At 37.2% G+C, this 20786-nt stretch overlaps 1 protein-coding gene across 3 annotated transcripts in view; it reads right to left on the minus strand.

Annotated features, from left to right (window-relative positions):
* PDS5A (PDS5 cohesin associated factor A) overlaps nt 1–20786 on the minus strand; it is an 84147-nt gene that overhangs the window by 50544 nt on the left and 12817 nt on the right. The gene's annotated exons all lie outside the window — the stretch shown is intronic.

A 20786-nucleotide genomic window follows, 5' to 3' on the forward strand; every position in this document is an offset into this window, starting at 1 on the left:
CTGCATAATCACAGTACTACAATTTTTTTGTTAGGACAATCATGAGAAAAAGAGAAGTGTTAATCTGATACTTAAAGGTTTATTGAACGTGGTATTTTAAATTAAGACACTGAAAAATGCTTTGCAGCTCTGCTTATTTTGCCAATCTTAACCTGAGGTGCAGCACAGAAACTGCGGCACACCGATGAGGTTGGAGATGGCAGCATCTCTTCATCAAAGCAGTCCCAGAGCACTTCAAAGTGAGGACCTGCCTCAGGAAGAACAGCACGAGAACAGCACGAGGGGCTGCAAGCCATCTGGCCTAACATACAGGCCACAGTATAATGCAGCTGCTTTAAGAGCTATGCCAAGTCTCGAGAGGAGCCTAAGAGGCCAGTCTTCCGCTCTGCCTGTATCAAGGCACAGAGCTCAAGAACTACTTTACATACGCACAATTCTTTTACCTGGTTTAAATGAATTACATACCAGATACGAATTTAATCCCTCATGTAAAACATGTCTAACACTGCAGACCTGTTCTTTCTGTACTCAAAACTGCCCTATCTATGTAATGAAAAAAATCAACTACGTGGTTTCCTTGTTTCTTCTAGTGCAGCTAAGAACTACTAATTCCTATGAAATGCCACCAAAATTGTTTAATTATTATACAACCTCAGTCAACTGAAACATCTAAAGTGAAAAATTAGTTTGAAGAAATAAGAAGTTGCAGGTTTAACTTTTGGAATAGGGTTTGTTAAAGGATGAGGAGAACTTCTAGGATGTCATCACAGAACCAGGAGATGTGCCAGAGGTTCTTAGTATGACCTTGGTCAAATTGGTCTTTGTGTCCCATTCCTCCATGTCACCTGAGCATCCTTAGAGTTAAAATTGTGAAGGACAGCCATATTGCATACCAGCAGGATTTAGTATACCCAGTACACGCACAGTATACACAGTACTCACATTAAAGAGATATAAGAGAAAACACAAAATGATAAATCTTGACAGGTCAGATTCGCCTCTAGATTATTAGCAGTAAAACACAAGAGGAGACTGAAGCTTACACAGCTAATAAACACATCTCTTACTCTTACCACAATTCTTTTGTTATCGTGTCATTCAAATGATACTAAGGTTGTTCCTCCGTTATTAAGCACACCCCTGCTTCCAACGTGAAAACACTGTCTTTCAGCTTTACTGTCTCCCTGAGTTTTGGAACCCAGTTTTAAACTCAGTAGATCTTACAAATTAAAATAAATGTTTGACAGCAACCTTTCCTGCAGTACGTTACTTAAAACTCCTCCTCAATTTCTGTAAATGTACAAGTACATTCCTTCATGAGGCAACTTATAGCAAAATCAAAAAATCAAGAAAGAAACAGAGAGAGCGGGGGGGAAAAACCCCACCCAGAATAAAAGAGAACTTTACAGCCAGAGTCCATAAAAATACAAATTCTACCTGCACTGGCCTGTTTCCCTAGAAATATTCTTAAGCTACATTTTGAAGCATTAGCTGAAAGGACAGAAACATCCTTCTATTGACAGCACAGGTCTGTCTGTTACAGTCTCAGACAACACCTGTCCTTCCTAGATACCAGAATTAAAAAAAAAAATATAACATAGTCTTCAAAACCTAACAGATTCTTGCAATAAGGAAGGTTAAAAAAACCCAACCAAACAAAAAACCACCAAAAAAACCCCCCCACCACACCAGAAACCAACATGACGCAAAACTAAAAAACCATACCACACTCTCTCTGCTGGTGGCAGGACAAGGAATAATGGCCTTGACTTACAGCATGGGATTCAGATAACCATTACTGAAAGTTTTAAGAGCAGGGTAGAGAGGACTAAAAGATCTGTGGATCCTACCCTGGAGACTGATGATAAACTGTATCCGTACCATACAAACTTATCCCACTGAAGTTCCTTCCAGACTTTTTACTAATTTTATAGATAACCTGTATAAGCGATCTTTTGATCTTTCCCATAAGCCCCACCTCCTTTCTCCCTATGCATATTGGAAGCTTCATAACCAGAATACCCCCCTAGATTCAGATCTCTCTCTTCCAGGTTCTCATATTCATATGACAATATGCATAAATCTTGCATATATCCCTTCTCGGATATGTCAAAATCAGATGATGTAAGGTAGCATGGTCCTGTGAAAACACACAACTTTCCCATTTGGTAACAAAATGTTAGGTTATTCTGGGATTAAAGTAATGAAACTAGTCTTTGGCACTGTCTTGCCTGTTTGAAAACACAGGAGCCTTACAGACTTCCCTATGTTGCTCTTATATGCAGAAGGAACTGCCAGCAAATATCCGTAAGACCTCATCCTATTTTCTTGCAAAGCACTCCTTGATATTTCTTTTCTATTACAAAACAACACCTGGGCAGTAACTGGGCCACTGGCAAGCTGTAATTGCTATTTAACATACCAATCTACGTTTCTTCCATTGTTTCTTTATAGTCTCATATCTGCTTGTATTCCTGTGTTGTCTTTTGTTTTATAATAAAGTCTTCGGTGCACGACGTTCTGTTTATGGCATGCACAAAAAGTGAACAGAATACTGTCTCGGTCTTTATCTAGAATCCCCGATATCAAAGCAATACAAATAATATGTATGGGGTACACAAAATATATAGCATAATGCAAACAATTAAAGTAATATATAAATAAACTACACAGGGCTGTACCACGGTTAAAAGCATGATGTAAATTCTTGCTAGTGGCAGGACACATATAAGACTTGGGAAAAAAGGGAATTAATAAAGACTTGCATTTAAGTATAATCCATAAATTTGTTGGACTCTGTCATGACAGTTCAACAAAATAATTCTATGCATTTCTTGAATATATGCAACTAACTATATCTAAAAATCCTACAGCCTGGGAGTAGTCTCTACAGCCAAGCAACTACTAACACTGATTAAGGTATTACGCAACAGAATTATTTCCAAATGCCTGCTAATCTACATGAGAGACTAATTGTTAAAATAGAAGAAAATAAAAAAAAGTCCAGATGTTAAATACAATATATGCTTGGCTCTTCACACTCGCTCAAAATTTCACCAGTTACAGGACTGGTACTCTTGCCCAACTAGCACAACTGAAAATTACCAAGCAACAACCAAGAGAACAACTTCAGTTTTTAGAAGTACAAGATATTGTATGTTTGATGAAATCTTATTTTTAATAGAACTGCATATCCTCGAGTACAACGCACTGATCAACAACAGTTCGCTGACTTCCTGGGGTACCCCTGTCCTTCTCTCTGCAACCTTCCGTTGTCTTGTTTCCTCTAAGACAGGAACAACGTTGCTTTCCTTCCCCCACGTTTATACCGCATCTAATGCAAAGTCTTGGTCTAGGACTATAGTTCACAAATACATCCATAACACAAAGAAACAAAATGTCAACATACTGCAAGTTCTTTTCTGTGTTAAGGTCTGACAAAGAAAAGTTACTTCTTATCACCAGGGGCTGGTCTTACTTGGGATACACAGGATCAATAGAAATATTAACATGTAAAGTTAAGCATACTTACACAGCCCTTCCCAAAAATATTCCTGAAATCGTACTGTAGCCATAGTTCCCACTCCTTGCACATTTCCTATAACTCCAGTACATTTCCTGTTACAAATTATTGGCTTTATCAGGGGAATTAAAAAAAAAAGGCAGTAAGCAAGTTGCATGATGCCTAATAAATATTGGTAACATCTTAAGAAGTTGTAACATCTTATGAAGAACTGTTCATAACTGGTTCAGAAAAATTTTCATAGTTAAAATTTTTTAGCCATACCACTGCAATACTGGTATTAATTGTGACAGCTAGAAATTGATCTATTAAAAGAATCTGCTAATGAAACAAAACCTGAAATAAACTATACATATACAAAAGATTAAAGGTCCAAATAATTTAAAGTTTAAATCATTTTTAAACCCAAACTGGAAACCACTCATGTAACTAGTGATATACATAAATGCAATAATGAGGGAATATGACAAAACAAGTAAGCGCAAGAAAATTCAAGGCTATGGTTAGTATTTCATTGAACCAGGGGGAAGAAAAAATACAACTGCAGAGAGGCAACATGAATTGCTACTGCCAGACAGATTTTAGTACAATTATTTTTTTCCAAGAATCTGCAAGAAAATCTTCTTTACTAAAGTTATTCATATTATAGGTACTTTATTAAAGTAGAATACATTCAAGATGTCATCTGATCCATCCTAACTACCCTTGTTCTAATTGCAAAAAAATGCCCAAAACAAACAAAACCCCACTGCAATTCCTCTTTGTATTAAGGTTTTCATTTTAGGTCTAAAAGGAGTCTCAATTTCCCAAAGTTCTGATTCAACCATTACATAAATATTTCTCTAGCAGAATGAAGTAGTTATTTCAGAGTTAGGTATTTATATCATGCTAAGCCAGTTTTTATTCCAGAAAAAAGTGATTAAGCCATAACAGGAACTCACTACTTTTTCAAATTACACTATTACTGTCTAATTGAAGTCTTGCTATACGGCTGAAACAACCCTAGCTAGAGCACTAATATTCATTTATAGAAAACCCTACAGACTTATTAGTAACAATATTCTGTGGAGAAAGCTGTCTTCTGTGCAAAAAGCAGGTGACAGAACAGCATTATTTAAACATATTAATGTAGCATCATCCATTCTTTTCCAAACAATCAAGCACTCAATTTAAACACTAACTGCTAGCAAATGTAAACAAAATACAGCTATTCACATTTATGATTACATTCATTCTGCATTGCTTTTGATTTAATGCATCTCCATTAAGTTATCACATACTGGTACTTAAGTTACCTTGCAAAAATAAGTGTTAAAACTATTCTAGAAATGTTCATTATTGCCATTTTTACCATAGTACCTTAAAATTCTAATTATCACACCAAGATATTGCTCTCCCAGGCTCTGCAAACATTTAAGTGAAATGCTCTGATCATAACGCTGGGAAATGGTACAGAAATGCCTTCATTCAAGCTAGCGAGAACAGTTAAATTAAGACTGCTAAGTCGCTCTTAGCACATTGTGAACATACTGAAAATTAAAGAATGTAAAGCTTTCAGGGAGGTGTTCATCCGACTGCATAAAAACACGCACTGTGCAAGCCAGTCACTCTGGGCTACCCTTTCACCCATTGGAGAGAAATGCACAGATCAGACTGAACTCAAGCACAGATGTCTATGATGACATATACAGACGTCAGTTCAGCTTTGCCCTGGCATTCTCTGCACTGACCATTAAAGCAGCTCAGTGCGACTAGACGCCTGAAATGAGGTGAGATGAACTCTACTCACAGCTTCTTCTGAGACAGCCTTTCAATTGCATTGAAACATACACCAGAGGTTGCCAAAGCGTTGTTCACAGTCTGCCCACACCTCATATGCAGTTTACATGCGGCCTTTTTCAGAGACAGTAAATCAGCATGGTAGCTTGCCCTTACGTGACTCAGCTGCATGCGGCTCTTGTGCAAGACCTATACCTCAGATGGGAATACTAACTTTTGCTGTTCAGATCCTGGTTTTTTTTTTTTGACCGCGTAGATTTAGGTGCATGGTTTGTTGGATCAGGAAGCTGAGGTACTGCTGAAACATACTGATGATTCCAGTATTATAGGGCAGAGAGCTATATAAACACACAGAGAGGACAGGGTAATCAGTGTAGATAGGGAAAAGACTCAGAACAGTGCTTGCAGAGAGGAAGAACCAGGCAGATGTAGGAAAGCCTTGCTGCAGTTGGCAGGACAAACGCAAACCTCCAAGCTAGTCACAGCATGGGGAAGGCGTGTGCAGGTTGCATTTCTTTAACTGTTCTTACAACAGCTTATTCATAGTATTCCAAAGTAGTAACATTTAACCACCCTTGGCTTGAAAAAAAGACCAGGGAAAGATACTCAATACTTAAAAATTTACCTTGCAATCATCGAAAGAAGAAATTTAACACTGGAGAGCATTTGATACCATTTACTGTTGTACAGGAATAACATTAGAAGTTAACTTCAGTATTATGATTAAATACAGAAGATATTTGGAAGTAAAACTTACCCAAATTGATGTGAGCCCAGCTGACTCTTCAAGAGCTTGGAGAGATGTCAAGAGAAGGCTGAAATCAAAGTACCCCCAAATGCTGCAATTTTCAACTCTGCCATCAGAGCGTTTTTACTTTTTTCCCATCACATGGTTTAAGCAGTATTATGGGTGACCCTTGCTATTAACAATAAATTATGTTCTTTACCTAAGACCTAATTGTAAAACATAGCAAAATCCAGAGACACATGTATCTGGAAAGAAATACTTCTAAATGGTGCAGATTCAGGATGAGAAGTCTTGGGCTCCCTCAGATATAGTCCTATCTATCAGGTGGAACCACCAAACAAACATGGAAAAAAGGAAATTACTCTGTGGATAGAAACGAAAATAAAAGATCTCAAAATATTCAAATCAGGGGGACCAGATGATTATTATTTCAGAATCTTTAAATACCTGACAAATGAAATCACAAAACCTAGCAATACAGGTTTTGTTTGCTTTTCTTTAAAAAAAACCCACAAAAACAAAAACAAACAAACAAACAAAAAAACAAGGACGAGGACAACAACAACAACAAAACCTTACACAAACTAACACCCGAACAAGAAGGATACCAACTGGCCAGAAATTAGTAACTGTTAACCTGATAATCAAGAAAGGAGATCCTGCCAACACACCCAACAGGCTGACATCAACAGAATTTCATAATACAAACCTAAGTTGGAAAGGCTAAAGAAACACTGAAATTAAGAAAAACAGGGTAACACATAAAAAGGGTAACACTTTGCTAATCAGATAAACTTCCTTTGATAAGATAATCAACTCTCTAGACAAGGAAGAACAAGACAGGCAATTTGTCTGAGTGTCAAGAAGAGCATCACACTGAGCCACCTGGAAATTGAGGATGTTGGAAGAGATGAAGCTTAGCCCAACATTGTCTCTTTATCCCCATCTTGAAGTGTTAAACTGAAAGGACCTTTTGGACTTGAATGAATTTATCGGTGGAGAATGATGTTATAATTGACCCTATTTGCTATTTCCATAAACAGCTGTGGTACAAGAAGGAGGAATGGAGCATAATGACAACAGTTAGAGACTGGCAGCAGAGGACAGGAGAAGAACATACAAGAAGAACAGAAATACCAAAAATTAGTAATTGCTCAATGGTCATATGTTTAGTGCTTAAAACCAAGAACTTGTGCTATGAAGAGCTTATCATCTGGAAACAACAGGAGAAGAGAAAGATGAACATTTATTAAGCAACTGTAAAGAAATTATGAGCCAGCAACAGGCTATGTGAATGAAAATGCAATTGCAGGATATGGCAGAAGTATTTCCAGTCAAAGAAAGGAAAAAACAGCAATACAACTCATGAAATGCTAAAAATACTAAATGCTCATTTGAAACACATCACTTAGGTCTGATTACCCTCATTGATTAAAAAAAAACAAAACAAAACACCAGAATTCAAAATGGAAAAGGTACAGAAGGTGGCTACCAGAGGAGTCTCAAAAGCCTTTTCTTGTAAGGGGACATTATGAGACTGTGGTTTGCTTAATCTACCAAAACAACAGCCAAAGGTCTCTCTTTTAATATGCCTTAAATACAGGAGGGCCATTTATGCCTTGGAAAAAGACTGCAAGTTTAACCGGGTAGAAATGGGCCAGCAGCATCTCCAGCCTGAGAACTGGGGCTGATTTCTGACCGCAGAAGCATACACTCTGGAGAACCATCCTCTTGCAAGGTTTCACTTCATGGCAAACAATTCCTTTTCAGGGCCCACATTCATCAGAGTTGTAGCTAGACAGAAGTAGATGCACAAATTAAGCAATGGGCATATGTGAATCATAGAAACAATGAACTGGAAAGGAGCTGATGGATTTTTGTGAAGTTTTGCTGTTGTCATTTGTAAAATGAAAAGTAGCACCCCCTTCCTGGTACTGTTAATAACTCCCGAAAAATAAACTTTATTGCCTGATTTCTACTACAAATTATCTCTCTAATATATACTGTCTGACAGGACACTTAACTGGCTCTGAATAACTCAGAAACAAACCAAAAAGTTGAACAAAAGATTATACAAAGCATACTACTTGCTTCCTTCTTTATACTCTGCTCCCCGCACGACGTCAATGACCAGGGTTTCTAGATGTGACTGCAGATGTATCATAAGAGATGTAAAGCTTATGCAGGAACAGCAATGGTAGCCTCTCCAGTCATGTCCCTGTTACTAGGCAAACAGTTTAACTGGCTATCCTTCCCCTGGGGACTAACCTACACTAGGCTTTTCTTTGGATGTTTGGCCAACTGCCAGATCACAAGCAAAGAAGTCTCAGATTTGTAATTTACCACTATCTTCACATTGATAAACCAGCATATTCTGTATTATTTTACTTCGAGCAACTCAGAATATTTTCCACGAGCCCAGGTGTTAAATTAATCTGACATATGAAAAAGCAGAGAGACTAACTACTACTTATAATAATAAAAACAGTATACTGAGCAGTTCATAAATTATTTGACGTAACTTTCTTGATACATGCATTTTTAGGTAACTACATAATGAATAGAATTATCACACACATACAGAATCATAATCAAAACAGGACAAGTATTGCTACCAATTTGGGAGAGAGGTTGTACAATTACCCACATGTTGTATCTCCATAATTAACATACAACAGAATTCCAGTTCTGCTGTAGAGCTAGAAGATTCCTCAAATAACATAAATGCAACAGATGGGGGAAAAAGGCAAATAAAATGAGAAAAATCAAATGCCTTAATATAAAATGTCTTTCACAGCACAAATTAGAACATGCTATTTAAAATAGCGGTGGAATATTTTGCCCTGCAAAATCAGTCATGCAACATCGACATTTTGATTACAATAACTTGTATGGACTGCTGCAAGGAAAGGCTGCAAAAGAGTATGCTTCCCAAGATTACAGCAGCACAAAAGGAAGTAAAATGGTGCCCTTCCTGCCCAGCAGAAGATAATCCTAATACTGTTATCACTGCATGTGATAAATCTTGTACTCTTTGGCCATGAACAAGCCCATGGGATAAATCAGATTCAAGATGTGCAAAAAAAATACTACATGCCCGTCTTTATCACTCAAACTTTGACAAAATACATCATCTTATTCAGAACTGAGTATTTTAGACAGTATCATTGGCTTTGAATTTTTATGGTAGGAAGATCTGGAAGACTCAAAACCATTTTTATACAGCCCCAGTTCTTTCACTGCTATTTGTAACCGTGAGGTGCTTTTTCCTCCAAGCCAAAGGATACTTTAAAGCCAAGTCAGTTTTTTTGTCTTTAAGTAGGTACCACTATGTTTCATCTAAGAACATCCCATAAATTCATTCATATCCACTGTTGTAACAATATGAGATCTTTCTCATCTCTTCTCTCCTTTGAAACCGGGACTATTTTAAGCTGTTAAAATAATTATAAAAAAACCCAACCCACTCCATCAAAACAGGCTGTGCTTTTGTTTGTTCTGAAGACATTAAAATTTGTCATTAAGGAGAAAATAGATTATAATCAGGTTTAACAGGCAGGAATTTAACAGAACTTCTCTTGTAACTGACTGGCTGGAGTACTATCTTTCTTACAGTTCCATACAGACTGACAGGGTAAAAAATACCAAAGGAAGACAAAGCATGGGCAGAAATTCAGACCTGTTTGCCAATCAGGAGAGTCACAGCAGTACACAGTTCAACTCCTTCTCCCAGTAGTTATGGTTTTGGTTCCACGTGACATGGAGATCCAGTTTAACCACTTGCTGCCACCATCTCTTTCTCCCTTCCCCATTACTCACCCTATCCTGCTTCGGGCCATGCAGTGCCATTGCTATCTTGCACTGGCCCCAACACTTGATGAATAACTCCATGAGTCAATTTAACTTACTAATCTGGCTGAAAACCTCCTCAGAAAAAGTCCCAGATAGTTTTCTGAGAGGCATAGTTAGATCATGGACAGATGTAATATGTTCCAGTGCCAGTAGAAGTGAAGGTAGATAGAATTCAATGGCCAAGACCAGGGAGGGAAGAAGAATTTAGCCTTCTGTTACATAAACGCTTAACAATCAACCCAATAGTGACACAAATTCTTAACTTTAATAGTGGCAAGCACGTGAAGCCTCAAATGGGCAGCTATATCCAAACACTACTAGTCCCCCAGAAAATTCACCTTTACCTCTATTCATTATAAACTGGCATAAGCATAAGATGTGATCACTGATAATTTTAAATTCAAGGTCTCAGAAACGTGTTGTTACAGTAATTTCCAAAACTTGTATGCAATGTATCAGTTGATTTACTCATGTTAATTTAATGATGTATCTCCTGGTTTTATATCACAACCTGAGACAGCAGAGGTTCCCCATTTACCTTTCTAGACCATCACTTTTATTTTGCCTTATTCTCATCACATCGTCATCTCATACTTTTGAAGGCAAAGGCTCACTAGACATGCAGTACTGCACAGAGCACATTCACACAATATTCAAAGGAGAACATATGCCTAATTTATATAAGGGAAGCACAGTATCTGTAGTGTTTACCATTCGGCTCCTTATCCAGTGTTAAGTTCTACTGGATTTTCGCACACACTGAACAGCTTTGACTGATGCATCAGTTTTCCCTTAGTCCTTTTCAACTTCATAAAGTCAGCAAATAGTTTTGCTTTCTCTCACTATTCCTCACCTTGCTTTTATTGACAGTAAGCCTAAAAGCTTCCACTGGATTCAACCCATTCACTTAAATTATTTGCCTTAATAGGAATTCTGTGAAATCCTCCTTGGTCATGGTCAACCAAACCAACCCACCTCATCACATTTCCTGTTTTCCAAACAGCTAAAAGGTTTTCAAGTGCGCAGAGTACTATCTAGCCTTAGGTCACTGTACGATTTGTCATTAACAAAAATTATTTCTTTAAATCTTTTTGTTTACAGTCAGCTTTTGATGCATGACAACACTTGGCTACTCAACCCAAGACCTTTTAAAGTAATTTTAACATAAGAAACATTGAGAAATATTGTTAGTTTGGCCTTGCCATATTGAAAACCTTTAAGTATTTTGTTATCCTAGTTTTAAACTGTTTCACCCAATTTTCCATGACACAACTTATAATACTGTGGATCAAATAATACATTTTAACAATATATGTATATTTCTTCTCAAATAATGAGAAGTAAGAGATAGCGCATGTATTTAATCAATTCATACTCACGCTACTCATCACCTCTTACACATCCATGATTTGAGTGTGGTGCCACAGCACCAATTTTTATTTTATTTTGTTAAAGCAATTCAGTCTTCGACAGTATCTAGTCTTTATTTCTGGCAAAATTTCTAATGGAATTCTTTCCAATTTTCCTGCAAAGTCTAATAACTGTTTAAGTACTCCAAAGCAGGTTCATAAATTAAAACACTGGAAGTCTTCTATGTTCTCAGAAACTTTGCTTCCACATATACAGATACATAACAAAAGAGTATTTGCAGACGGACTAAAGAGAGCGTATTCGTTAAACATTCTAATGATAATTCAAGACATCATCAGTTAAAAGCATTTCATTAAATAGCCCTTTTCCCCTAGGTATACTACCAAGTGTTATATATGGCTGGGTCAAAACCAAAACACTCTTAAAAGTGTATTCCCCACAGTGAAGGAGTTTCTATTTCCATATGAAGTTTCCCAAGTACTTTTGTAATAGCCTCCAGATGTGAGTGAGAGGATTCTTTATAACCAGGTCACTGTTGTGTGATAATTCATCTCCTCTTCCAAAAAGAAGGTGGTGCTGGACAAGAGAAACAATGGCATTTTCATTTCTACTGCAAATTGACTGTAAGGATTCATTTCGAAGTGAATATTTAGGCTCAATTCTCACAACAAAATAATGTGTTAAGAGTTTCACATTAAAATGCAACTAGAGGGCTACGCTTCCAGCAATACTGATGTTTTAAAGACTATATCCATGTCTACTTCTCCATCACAGTGCAGGTGCATCCCATGGTACATCATACAGTCTTCCTGACTCAGTCATCCAGAAGGGGGGGGGCGTATAGAGGACATCATGCTCTCTTTCCCGCTTGTGTTCCAACACAACCAATAAATGAGACCACAAAAAGGGATTTTTTCCCTAAGAAAACAGTTTATCTATTTTAGCAATCTTGTAAGTTGTGGTGGTTTGACAATTTGCTATACCTACTGAAGCAGAAAATTATGCAAAATATTTGTACCTTGATCCTTAGCTCTGATTGCAGAGTTTGTGACAGTAAGCAAAGAAAGAAATTAAAATTTCTTTCATGGAACTTGCTCAATGACTGGCAATTACACATAATACCACCGTACTCAGTAGCACAAGAAGGTATCAAGGTGAACAAGAAAATACTCTTCAGTCATGGCATTCATTTTCCGATTTTCTTTAGGAGCCAGATTTCACTGAGCCCTAGGACTGAACATCAGGAGGCAAATCATGTGAAATCCTAGCGTGAACCCATATCTAGTGATAAAACTGCACTGAAGAATTCTGTCTGTGTGCCTGTCATCTACTGGAGCCTTAACACAGGACTGTCATATTAACAGCGATTATCTAGAATGCAGAAGATGTGGGTTTCCATTCCCATGTGAAAGGCTGGACAAAAATCAGAACTGTCAAACTGTAAAAAAGTTTTGATATTTCACAATCAAAACTAATTCTACCAACCAGCAACAACAACAACCCCCCCCAACCACGGCACATCACACCAGAACCTACTCCCCAGAAGGTGCTGGCTGACGTGGACAGTCCTGTTCATCCCACTGCAGCAAACTTCAGCCAGCAGCTGGTGGTGTACCAGCTACTGCACCTACCAAACCAGACATGCTTCTGAAAAGAACTTCTATTCAGACAAATTAGTTTTCTCCAATGAAGCACTATTTTACCAGAAAATTTTGCTACCTGTTGAGCACTGTTATCTATATTATTTACACACACAAAAAGTTTTCATTTTAGGCAGTTACCAAGCCCAAAAATAGGGCACTCCAGAATGGACTGAAGACAAAATGCAGAAATTTGCTTACTCTGTGTGTGGCTAGTGGTTTCATTTTGGTTTTAAGCAGCCACTTTAAAAACAAAGTTTCTGGGAATTCTTAAAGCACAGGAAAAATTTGGTGTGTGAAAAATTGGACCTGAAACACATCTGGAGTGGTTTTTTGGCTATGATTTAATTCTTTAATAAGGAGGAAGAAAATTATGTATAATTATTGCATGGAAAGTATTGTATTGGTAGAATTCATTTAACAAGTTTAAATTATTTCACTCTGAATAATGACAAGTATGCCTAGTAATAAAGACTGATTTCTGATACATGTTAAAAGAATTAAAAAAAAATATTTTTAAGAAATTCTCCATTTAAAAAAATTTCTTTAAAATGGGGTGGGACACTAAAGGAAAAATAAAAGGCACCAGTATTGCTGATATAAGGATATGAAAGTCAAATCCACAGTGCTCAGCAACAGGACGATGCTAAAGATATAATGACTATATGTAGGATATTCAGTTTCTGAGAAATAAGCCCGGAAGATTAATATGACAAGCCTATGTCTTTCATTATAATGTAGGTAGCAAAGAATAATATGAAAAGTCTTCAATAAATTCAACTTGTAATATTACCATCATAACTCCCATATTAGAAGTGTGGAAATATTTCAAATTTAATATATTATTTACAGAAAGCACTTTGGAGGACTTTACATGACAGTATTTAAAATGTTATTTTTAATGATTTTACTGTTCATTTTACGATACAGTAGTTCACACAAGAATGCAGACCTTCCCATTTTAAGTATGGGAGTGAGGTGCATTTGTATGTCCAAGGAAAAAGTAAAAATGAAAAAGGCAAAGGCAGGAGACTGAGGAAAAGAAAGGAAGACAGAAAAATACGAAGTTTTTCCCATTCATGTCTCTATCTCCTATCTGTTTTTATTGTTGCATCTTGATGTTTACACCCAATCACCAGTCACAGGACTATGTTTTCGCTTGGTTCTAACTTTCCTGAACATTTTAGTAATATTTTCAAGCCATGTTGAGCTGATCGAAAATTATCCCCCATGCAAAATACGTATTCTATTTCCAAAACCAAGACCTGTTTTTTGCCTAATTAAAGAAACAAAATCAAATGACTGCTTTTACAAGGCTCTACTGTACCTTTCTGGATTAGCAATACTATTTTAGAAGATAATATGTCACCTCCCATAGTTGTGGTTTTGTTGCTTTTCTGCAGTTATTTTAATTGCAGGCTAATAAAGTCTTGTTTAGGAATTCTTCTCTAATATTTTGAGAACTTTAAGTAACTCCTGATTTCCTCTGCAAGAGTTCTGCAACTATTTTGCCTATCAGTTCCATCAAATTGTTGCCTTGTGGATAGCTAGCATATGCCCGTAACTGCTGTACCTGTCCCTCAATATTCCTCATATATAATCACAGTTCTATAGCTACTGATTTTGCCAAGAGAAGAAGCAGGCAATATATCAGATATAAAGTGTTATTGCAAAGATTTATTTTTTTTAAGAATGTTTTCAAAACATGTGTGATGTTTTTTAAGAAGTTCCAATAAGGAGTCTTCTTGTACTAAAACTTTCTTAGTGAAATATGTAAAGATCACTGATGTCCCAAAAATCATAGAGAACGCTGCAATTTCCTTTCTTTGCTAGAAACAGACTTCAGGTGAAGACTTCATGGAATGACCATTCCCACTACAGACACCAGGCACCCACCATTAGACAGATTCCTCAGACCATTCTTGGTGAGTCTACTCATATCACCTGCATTGTGCAGCATTTTCCCATTTTAACCTCTACATTCACTTCTGCTTTCTTTTGAAGCTCTCCAATTAGTATAACAATTTCATTATCTAAGCAAAAATAGGGGATTTTCTGGAAAAAAACCTGTATAACTATGCAAGGAAGAACTTCCATCAGGCAGACTTCTCAAATCTAAAGGCTGAAAAGTCATAGTATACAATTTTTATTAAAAATTACACTATTCATATATTTTATATATTTAATTTATATATTTAAATAGACTATTTCAGTTCAGTCTCAGAATCAACCATGCTGAATTTAGATTAAAGTAACATTTCATTAAACTACGTTGCTGAAATCAGTAACCTGCAAATACTAAATATAATGTAAATAGCTGCCAGCAACATTCTCATAAAGACTGCTTAAAACAGGAATCACAGAAAATTTTTAAAGGTACGACATACTTAAAGCACTTGAGGCATAGTAGCTCTGTATATGCAAAATGCTTTCTCACGTTCATCCAGAAAATCACTTACCCTCTCCATGACAAAATTTGAGAAATTTCAACCCCGAAAGTACAAAACGTGAAGTCAATCCACTTCTTGAGCTTATGCCCCTAAAATTACTTCAACACATAGTTTAATACTTTAGTAGAAATAAAGTATTTTGTTACCCACTAAATTTACAGTTTCTAAGGGTCTCATAGTACAGTCATTTAAACTTATTCAATAAATTCTACCAATACAACAGTAGCACTGTCTCAAGTCAGTGCATACACTGCAGCAGTGAGTAACTTTTGTCTTCACTTGAAACAGCTGGAAGATGCAGCTACTTCTCTTTATAAGATCAGACACCTGAAACAACTAACCTGTACCCCAAGCATGAACATAAATTTGGTACCCATTGGCAGAGGATTTGGTCATTTCACAAATGTCTGCATCTCTGACAAAGAGACAGTGTCAAAGAAAAATCTGAGAAGCTTCCAGGGAAGGCAGCAAGCCTCGGCCTAAAAAATTATGATTGCCCAGAACACATAAGAAAGCGCTCACTTCATCAAGAGTACTGGATTGAAGTGGCCTGAAGCCACAAGCAAACATAATGCCTCTTTGTTTAAACATGATCTTTGTTTTTGTTTCTCTGACTCCAAAATTAAACAGAGGCTCAACTTCACTTGCTCAGCTGCAGTGACCTCAGAACAGCAGTCCACATGCATGTGCTGGAGATTTAAAAAGCAGCAAAACCATAAAAAATATTATAAAAAACAATGACTGGGAAAATTGAAAAAAGGAGGGAATATGTTATCTACCTACAAAAGGTCACAACAGATCTCTCTCATATACAAACAAACTCTGCAGGAGAATGACAACTACGCAACCAGGTGATTGTCAAAATAAACCACTTGATCTTTCTTAAGCATACATGAGACCTTACACAAGCACAAAATTTAACTTTTCTTATCTAAAAACATTCTAGACTGTATAGTTATTGCCTTCAGGTCCTGAATCTCATACGTTCTTATGTTTGTCTTAAGCTTGCATATACAAGACTTAAAATACATAAAGTTCCATTGCTTTTACTCTTCAAAAGAAAAACCAGGATGAAACTCAGTTTCATTCATGTTCTGTAGGTTATTTTTCTGGGTTTTTGTGTGTTTCATTTTAATTTCTTTTTTAAATCACCCTCATGATCATAGCATGCAGGTCAGTGGCATACTGAAACGGTTTACCAAAACAACTGTGGAATGTATCTTGCTACGTTTGTTTTTCTCACCTTTCCATCCTAAAAAGAAACACATAATAGTGTAATATTTTATTCTGATTTAATTTGTGGTGCTGTTTTTTTGTTTTGTTTTGTTTTTTAATTCAAAATCAAAACATTCCACAATGCATCTTCACAGCGAGAAAGGAAGACTTCAGAAGTGCACTCTGGCCTACAGATTGTGGAGGTTTGCAACAGCCTTCAATAGCTGCAGGAGTTCATTAACATCCTAAAAACGCTGTTGGCTAAGATTTATGATTGGGAAACAAAAGCTGTCAACTGTAATCTTTAGAGCCTAAAACTCAGGCATTAAACTAAAGTCATTTAGCACCTTAAAGAAAAGTGCTGAGACCTAATATCGGACTATGAATTTTATGGGAAATTAGCATAGGAGGAGAGAACAAGTTGCTGCCCAAGTAACTTACATTGAGGAAAATGCTTCAGTATTATATTAGATAGTCCCAAAATATTGATACATTCATGATGAGATTAACCACAGATTCTGTTCCAGATGTTGAGAGTAAATAACCATAACCTGGACAGGGCTGAAACTCCTAGCCAAGTAGAGAAGCCAGAAGGTGTTACTCCCAGATGCTACTACTGGCAGTTTCCTCACTAGTGGTTAAGTACTGCCCTGTACTAAGGGCCAAAAAGAAGCAAGTACTAAAGAGAAACATCCAGCAAAGGAAACTGAAGGAGGGCGAAAAATGCTTCCTGCTGCCCACCTGAAACCATTGCCTTGCTCAGCTTTAAGCATCTGTTTTGCCAGAGCTGACTGCTCACACACAGGGTTATCTTGCTAGTGGTAAAATCATGGGGTAACATACAAATCAGGTAGTGGCTATCTGCATACGGCTGACACTATGTCTACATTTGTTTTGAATTTGCTTAGGAGACGCTTTCAGAAGTCAAAAGGAGGACTTCAGAAGACTGTTGAATCTTGTGGGAGTATTGAAAGGTGAAGTGGTAGAAAAGTAGTTTTCCATCACTAATACACTCTTCCAACCTCAGCATTTTGTATCCCGTATGCTTATCACTCCTCTTGGGTGAGATAGCAGTATCTCCTATACATCAATCTCAGAGAAGCCCAGGAAAAACAGAGCATCTTCCCTCTTCATTTTCAATACGACAGTTTTGCACGCATTCTGGTCTGAACTAAGACAGCGCAAAGTCAGTTTACAGTAAAATTTATATTAGCCCCCACACCTAGCTTCCCTTTGCAGCATGATTTTTAGCTAGAATCGATGTACCCAAGTTTCTTTGTGTTGGTCAAGCCTCTGAACATTTGATCCACTGATCATGAATGGTATCAGTTACTCAAAATTTTTTTCATGTATCATCAAAGACTTGAAAGGTAATTAGAGATTTTGAATCAAGACTCACTTAAGGTCTTCAGAATTTATTTACAAACAAAAAGATTGAACCCCAAGAATACTAACAGATTACTGACTGGTGAGTATATGCAAAGCATATCCACAGATTCATTTCTTATGCATTATTTTGAAGCTTTCTGAATTGAAGATTACAAATAAAGATTTGCTTTAATAACAACACAAAATAAAACAACTAAAACCAACAAGCCACAAACCCACTCAATAACATGAGATGAAATCATATTATTTCAAAGTGAGGATTTGTATACGACTTCATCCAACAGTTTCTGGCAACATTCCCATGCAGCTATTTTCATAGAAGTTTCCATATACAAACAAATTACTACTAGAAAAATAGGCAAAATTCAGTTCTAAGGTTGGTTAAAGTTTGACAACTACAGAATTTCAATGCATACACCTCCACAAAAGTGCAAGCTCTTTGTAAACACTGTCTCTTTAAAGAACAAACAAAATTATGTTCAAACATTTTACAACAGCAGCTGGATTTTTGGCCTATCAAGGAGTCCGTAGCAATTTATTCTGCACAACTCACAGGCCCCGAAGTGTAAGAAATGAGTTAATGAGTAACATTTAAAGAAGAAGGGTTTTCACTTTCTATAAACAATTCTGGAAGAGCTTCATGTGCAACAGTAAACTCGTGGTTTGTCCCTGCTATGAGCCCTGTGGAGTGTTAATAATGCTGGCTTTGGGATGACACAAAAAAAGATTCTACTACTTGCATTTTATCGGTTCATGCTTGGGGGGGAGAAAGCTATTTATGGTGCCTATCTGCTGGGTAGTACAATTTTTTTTGAATGTGTGATTATCTGGAAATAAAAGATTCATTTCTGTGTATGTATACACACACATATTCCCCTACAGACAGATGTACATCCTGTAAGTTAGCGTAACTCTTTGTTTAAAGAACAATCAACCACAGCAGGCGTTAGGAGGGGAAAAAAAAATAAGAATGAGAGTTGGCATGAAGACAAATCTGTTTGCAAGCACTGGCCTGTACCGCCTACTCTAGTTCACGTCACAGAACAAGACTCAGTAGTTTGGACTGCAGAACAGGAAAAGACCAGTCTAAACATCAAAGACTACATCTCATAACCATAATACTGGTACAGAACCGTGAGCCACCAGGCTTAGGGAGGCCTGAAAAACACTGAAACCTCAAATTCTTTCTTTTGTACAAATGGGACAGACTATAAGGGGAAAAAAGAGGAAACCAAACATTCCTAGAGAAAGGAGAAGTGTAGGTAAGTACTTCTCACTAAATATTACCACACCAATTCTGAATTCCAATATAAAATCAATTTATTTTTAAAGCAATCATGTATTAGTATGAATGGTATGATCTGTTACAGCAGCCAGTCAGAGAAAAACAAAAACACACAAAAAAAACCACATTAGTAAATTCATCGTGGATTCCACAATGTTCACGTTAGTTCAAAATTACTGGCACCAGCACAATCTACACGTTTGCCTATAAACGCGGCACTAATTTCAATTGTTTCTACCCAGAGAATATTCTCCCCTGTCTCTTAGTTTCTCTTTCAGATGTGGAAGGGTAGTGCATCATTCACTGCACTTACATTTGCAGCTCTCTGAAACAAGGGACACACTTCATTTTGCACACAGATACTGCCTCACCAAACTGGGGGGGTGGGGGATGTTTGCAGAATTTCTTAGGATGCAGTTTTACGGCAGCATGAGTCAACCCAAATCTGTCAGACCTGTCACTCCATTACTCCAGCACGCATACAACTGATGAGTGACACTACTGAGAAATCCCTTTTTCTGGACAGGTTACTTTTCGGATAGATCTGCTTCTTGAACTAGCTTACTACATGGCTGTAAAAATACACAGGGGAGGGTGGGACTGCTTCAGCCCAATCTTAGGGTGCAGTTTAATGAATCTTTAAGTTGATTTAATAAGGTCAAGCCCAATAAACACAGCGTTCCGAATTAAGCTGCCACTGCAAGTAACAGTTCTGCCACCCCAAGACATACAGCCTCTGCCAGCACAAGGAGGGGGTAGCTGGTGACTGTGTAAGTCACTTTGATCCAAATGAAAACTAACCTGGAAAAAAAAAAAAAACAACCCTGTTTTTTAATAGGATTACTTCCACAATCCAGCATCCTGCAGGCCACAGCCACACCTGGGTTGGCATATGGAAAAGGATGGCCCACAAGCAAGCAGGAGTACTTCACTGGCTCGAAGTGCTGGCTTTGATGTTTGTGCTTCCACCCATTCCAGTAGAGTGAAGCACACCAGGGTTTGATTCAGGGCAATCCTCCAGCTACTGGTGTAGCAACTCCATCCTTCCCAACTACACTGCTTTCCCCCTCCTTGCCTATAGTCACTATGTGCATCTATTTTTTACTTTTCTTCTCTTACTCTTCAAAAACTTGATTTGTTTCTATGACTTTTGATAGTGCTGCTGACTCAAATAAGGCAAACAACTTTGAATCATTATTCTCCCTGAACAGCAATGGCAGCAGTGGTGAAGATGAGTAACTGTTCCCTTCACAAACAATGTCAATTCAAGAGTACTCCAAGTAATGAGGTACAACAGTGTCAGGATGACAAGCTTCCAAAACACAATTCTGGCACTCCGTAAAGAGGACTTGCATTTTTTTATTTTTAGATAAACTAACTTTCTTTTGACTATGTTAAAATACCCGCTATGCAGGTAAGCTCAGATTACTAAACTGACTCACAATAGTCTGCAGAACTAACCCTGCCATTACTTACCCCTTCACCTTTTCACCTTCCTGATGAAATTATTTTTGCCCATAATTTTGTTTTCAAG

Source organism: Nyctibius grandis, chromosome 6 (assembly GCF_013368605.1).
Source record: "Nyctibius grandis isolate bNycGra1 chromosome 6, bNycGra1.pri, whole genome shotgun sequence".
NCBI classification, from domain to species: Eukaryota; Metazoa; Chordata; class Aves; order Nyctibiiformes; family Nyctibiidae; genus Nyctibius; species Nyctibius grandis.